This window comes from Octopus sinensis, linkage group LG9, assembly GCF_006345805.1.
Source record: "Octopus sinensis linkage group LG9, ASM634580v1, whole genome shotgun sequence".
NCBI classification, from domain to species: Eukaryota; Metazoa; Mollusca; class Cephalopoda; order Octopoda; family Octopodidae; genus Octopus; species Octopus sinensis.
The window spans coordinates 41,884,324-41,890,756 of NC_043005.1; positions in this window are offsets into that span (position 1 = coordinate 41,884,324).

A 6,433-nucleotide genomic window follows, 5' to 3' on the forward strand; every position below is an offset into this window, starting at 1 on the left:
TCTATTCGGTGTCGATTTTAATGAAGATGTTGCCAGTGGTGGTCAATATGTATGTATGTATGTATGTATGTATGTATGTATATATGTATGTATGTATGTATGTATGTATGTATGTATGTATGTATGTATGTACGTACATACGCACTACGAACGTATATATATATATATATGTATGTATGTATGTGTGTTTTTGTGTGTATATATATATGAATGCATGCATGTATGTATGTATGTGTGCATGTATGTGTGTATGTGTGAATATATGTGTGTATGTGTGCTTGTGTGTGTGTCTGTATGTGTGTGTGTGTGTTGTGTGTGTGTGTGTGTGTGGATGCATGTGTGTATATCTACCTAATTTTGTTGCAATGGAAATATCAAACAAAGATAGAGAGCGCGAATAAGACTTCGATAGAAAAATGAATAGAGCTAACCACATACTTTCAGTAAAATTAGAAATGTAATTAAGCAATCTATGAAAATACGTCGTCTGTGGAATGACTATGCAGTTTAGAGGTTAGTTTGTAAAGTACGAATGTTTTGATTTTCTTATAAATTTACTTCAGCGAACTTACTAATTCAAAATATAGAATTTCTCCTTATGTCTACAAATTGTGAACTATCTTGAGCAATATGTTGATTTCGTTTATGTCTCAATCGACTCAATGAGGCAGACTTATGTCGGAAGGTTACCCAATCTGGTTTAAAGGCATTTGATCGTCTCTTTATTGTCTAGACATAGTGTGACGCAGGCTGCGTTATACAATGAGTACTGCCTTTTATGCTATTATGGTTTAGCATGAGGCAGAATTGGCTCTTATATGTCATAGATAAAAAAAGACCATCCATACAAGTTTCCTCGTTGGATCATTGGCCCACAGTTAATATTAATGTGCATAAGGATGCCCGTACGTATCTATTCGGCGACTTATTTCGATAGATCGAGTAAATTGGATGTTTAGTTGTATCTATCCAAAAATGAGCATCCTTATTGATTTCATGTACTTATGTAATGAAAAATCTTTGTGTTTCTGTCGTGTCCAAGAACATAGAGAAGTAAGTCAATTTTCTGTTATAGGAAATTACATCAGGAACGGAAACTAGGTTTCTCAAGAGGATACCATTGACTTTACAGCAAATCCTCATATCATGTAGAGTGTATGAACAATTATGTAACAAAATTCCAAGTAATTATTTGATGCAAGTGCCCGAATGGTTACTTACCAGTCTTAGTAGAGTTTTCTATCGTCTGAGGATTTAATGCTTCCACGTAGACACCTGCATGGAATTGTCAAAGGATTTAATTATATAATAGATATCAAACGAAAACAGTTTCCAGCGACAACTGTAGATGTGTGAGTTTATAAAATGATGAATACTTTAGCGTGTGCGTGTATGTGTGTGTGTAGTGTATGTGCGCGCGTGTGAATTTGGGCGCGTGAGTTTTCGCACGTGTGTATGTGTGTGTAATTTTCATAGCGGTTACTGATTAATCAGTAGGAAATGCACTGTGTGTGCAATATAGCTTGTGGAAATAATACTAAAGTTTGCACCGAAATATACCAAGGATTAAAACTATGTTATGTGAATACCGTTTGAGTCGTGACTATATTTCATCAATATAAGATATCATAGAAACAGATATTAATTGGAAAAGACTTCGCATTAAAAATGCAGAACAAATACTTATGAAATTGGGAAGGTCATTTTACATCAAATCGAAATAATACTGACGTATGGAGGATGCAGTTCTTTGAAACAAATGTGTTGTGTCGTCTAAAAATGCTTGAACAGCCCCATGAGAGAGAGAGAGTGCGTGTGTGTGTGTGTGTGTGTGTGTGAGTGTGCGCGTATGTGTTTGTGAGCAGGACCTACATACACGCCATACACGTGTATGCATACATTGGTATATTAGTCCACTGTGATCCTAAAAGATAAGAGAGATTAAATATGTACAGGATTCGATCGCAACTCTAAAACCAAATACCAAAAATTAGCTCATTATGTTAGAACGCTCCCAAACTTGCATAATTAAATCAGACTAATACCAGCCTTGCAAAATATTTGTGAAGCCTTTTTGTTCTTATTCTCTTCATATGAATGATAAAGGATAAGTAATGTTTGCATTTATATAATTCCACTTTCTTCGTCGAGGCATTGGTCAAGTTTGCACAATATAAACCTATTTAATTTTATTAAAACAGCAATTTGAGTGCTCCCATTCCAATCTTCACAGCCCCTTTATGAAAAAATTGTACTAATGAATGGGCTGAACCAGAGAAAAAAATATATATTATCTCACATACCACCTTTCATATTTCCCAGCTCCTAACTTTACTTTCCCTATGAACTAGAACTACTGCAAGACATTCAAAGTAATGAGGGAGGCCACCACGGTGTTCAACTTGCTAGAAAACACCATTCTGAAATCCATCAAATTACACCAGGACCTTTGGAAAAGTGGCACATTTTCACAAGTATTCGCTAACATAAATCACAATGATTTGCTTACAGGTACGAGGGAGTAGTCAACAGTTCTTGATTTTGAGTAAAATAAAATACAGGACGAGCAGTTAATTATGATTCTATTCAATATATTCCATTCTCAGATTCACACACTCCAGCGCTCCTTCGGTTTTTCTAGGCCCTGTAAAAGGAATTGTCAGTTTCGGCCTCCATCCAGGTTATTTGCGATACTCTTAAATCAGGAACTTTTCAGCACCCACTCGTAGAAAGTATTTAATCATAGATGTGCTCGATATCGACTGGGGTTTAAGTAGCACCAATCATTACTACTGCTATAACAGAAATTCTTGACGTTCAACGACAACCACAACAAGCAACTCTGAGATAATTATAGTCTTAAGTTGAGAGAGCTCGATGGTATATATTGGGAAGAGAGGAGGAGATTAATATATAAAATTAAATAAAGAGCAAGAATGAATCAACCGACTACTAAAAGGGAAAAGCCGAACAAAAGCGAAATCTTAACACAAACCATTATTAAATTATCCTCAAATAATGTAGTTTTCTTAACGTATCACAGTCTGTCCTACTTGAACTACGTAGGATACTCACCTGATTTATATATACATATATATATAATACAAAATGGGACAATGACGCAAAGCATCCAGACAGTTAGATGATACAAAAAGGGACAACAAAACATCCAGATAGACGATACAAAGAAAACAAGGACGACTCATTCGGAGTTTTCTTTCCTCAGTCAAGTTCCAGATTATCTTTGCAATTTCGGCTGGTTATACTTGAGATTGTTCCAATCTGGTCAGTCCCAAGGAAAAACTAAGCTAAGGGCTTAGTAGAGTTCAAAGTGTTAGGGAGTGAGAGCAGGGGCATCTAATGTCTAAAAGAAATGTCTGTGTTCCTATCAAGGGAGTGGCTAAAAAGCATTTATTGAATGGATTTTTGTCCACCTATGTGTGTGTGTGTGTTTGTATTTGTATTATGCTAAATATTCTTTTACTGTTTTGAAAACTGACCAGCTGCGAGTTAATGAGCGTGAAGAAATTCTCTTGTTGAAAAAAGAATTAGGAATTTTCTTTGGGTTAGATGTATTCGTTTGAGTGTCTCCCACCTGTTTGTATGTGTTTTGTGATATTTTCTTTATTGTGTATGTGTGTGTGTTTGTGTGTAAAGAATTGTGTTTGTGTTTTTGCGATGTTTTCCTTTGTATGTGTCCGTGAGTGTATGGATGCGTGAGTGTATTTGTGCATGTGTTTGTGTGCGTATAATTTTGTGATGTTTTCTTTTTCGCATATGTGTGTATGTTTGTGTGCTTGGGTCTCTGATGTTTTCTATTGTATGCATGTGTGAGTGTATGTGTGTTTGTGGGTGGATGTTTTTTGGTAATGTTTTCTTTTTTGTATATGTGTGAATGTCTGTGTGTGTTTGTGTGTGTGTGCGTTTATGTGTATGTGTATGTGTATGTGTGCTCATTTAGGAGGTGACGGGAAGTACATTTTAAAAATGATAATAATTTGTATCAAATTTTTTCTAAGTGCCTGTTCTTATATATTGGTTGTGGTTGTGTCTATGTTTAATTGTGGTTTATATTTGTTGATAAATTGTCTTTCTTTTTTCAGTCTTTGTTGTCTGAAGGAATCTGAGCACTTGTAGAGGGGAAATATTTTGGAATTAGGTAAGACCATTCGTGCACAGGTTCCAATGTGGCTGCTTAAATTAATTTTCCTTGTGCTTTTGTCTCTGATCTGTTGGTGATGGGTTGTCATTGTGTTGCGTAACGATCCACCCGTCTAACCTATGTAATTATGTTGGCAACCATGGCATGTGATTACGAAGATTAGGTTTTCTGTATTGCAGGTGAGATTAGACTTGACTTCGGACGTTTGGCCATCTTTGAATTTCAATATTGGTCCCTCAGTTAGGTAAAAGTAACAGCAGCTGCAGTTTGTTCACCCGCATTTTGTGACCGTTGGGTTGGGGGTTCTTTGTGTCTCTTTGCTCCAGTGAGAATGAGTTTAAGTGTTTTGGGTTGCCTTTTGTTTTGGATGATTTGTTGTTTTTCTAATATTTTCCTCCTTTTTTCATCTACAAATAAGATATGGAGATTTTTGTGGATGTGATCAAATATTTCGGTGCTCCTGGGATTGGAAGTTGACACAAATGGTAAAACATTTTTCTTTCTTTCGTTCTTTGCTTTTCTAAGTTCATTGATATCTATTTGTTTTTGCCTTGTTTATTCCATTGATGATTTTTCCAGTGGGGGAGGCTCTATGGAGAAGTGTGTCCTTCAGTTCTAGTCTTTGGTCACGTTTAGATGGTTCTGATACTATGTTACAAATTTGTTTTGCCAGGTTGAAGGCAACGTTAAGTTTGGTGTGTTTCGGCTGACATGTTGTGAAAAGAATATGTACTGTTTGTAGTCGGCGGGTTTGTAGAATATGTCCGTTTCTATTTTCCCATTTTGTTTTTTGATTAGGATATCTAGAAAGGCAAGTTCTTTGGGATTAAACTCCATTGTGAATTGGACGTTATTGCTGAGGCTGTTTATCATGTTTTTGAATTCAATTAATTTGTTAATGTTTTCCTGCCGCAAAACGAAGCAATCATCCAGGTATCTTTTCCAGTTGGTTCTGTGTTGTGCATGGAGCGTGTCACCAAATATTAGAAGAGATTAGTTGTATATTTTTTGTTCGTGGAATCCCATGACTAAGTTGGCGTATGTAGGGGCTACTTTGGTTCTCATCACCGTTCCTGATGTTTGGCGGTAATCCGTACGGTTCAAGTTAGAAAAGTTTTCAAGTATGAATCTGAGTCCTGCATTGATAAAATCTTTTTTTACGTGTGTATGTATGTATGTATGTATATATATATATATATATATAATATATATATATATATATATATAATATATATATATATGCGTGTGTGTATGTGTGTGTGTGTGTGTGTATAAAATTAATATAGACAGCCATGTGCAGTGTGTTACGAACAAGGAAAGCTATAATTGTCTCTACATATGACTTGGGTGCTAGAACACCTACATTGCTAGAAGTAAGAGCGAGAAGCTCTAATGCTGTAGAGCGTTTTAACTCTTATATCTACCAATCTAGGTGTTCTAACACTCGAGTTATATTCAATATATCTGTGTGCGTGTGTGTGTGTACGTGTGTTATCTCTCCTTCTGTCTGTCTTTCTCTCTCTCTCTCAATATATATATATATATACACATACATATAAACTAGAAGGAAAACAGCAGCACTGAGCAAAAGTTAATTAACTAGTCAATAAACAATGTTACATCCTGCTATATCATGTGAAATTGTTTAATGCTTTCAACAAATCGTGGGGTTACAGTGATATGTAAGTATGTGAATGAAATTATAAAAGCAGTACTCATTCCAATAAAGCCCTAATCCGGAAACAGACCTAAAGTAACATCATAACATATATTTATTTCCACGAGTAATACCTAAATTGATGTGTGATACAGGAGTCATCAAACTTGTGATCTGTTTGTTAAATGAGAAATGAAAATTTTATGAGCCATAGTCCCGCCTAAACATTGGACCTCAACCGACTCGGAGTAACAAACAAAGAAAATTTAAATATCTTAATTGTGAATAAACAAATGGACTCTGATTAGTTTATTGAGTGCTTTCTTGCCTGCAGAGCTAAAGATAAACATGCGTCCTTATTCCAGTCACCTCCACATATATTTGCATAATGCAACTTCCTTTTATTTCCATCTTTTTAGCGCCTAATCCATTTTTATTCACTCGTCATCATTCTTCAATATTGTGCGAATATAAAAATAAATATGTACGTTTAGTTGTGTCTCCTAGCTAATAATCAAACGACTAAATGCGTAAGTAGCTATGTTTGCTAATGAAAGTGTGCGTGTTCTGGAGTTTAAGTGCATGCGTGTGTGTCTGCTTACTTGAATATTGTG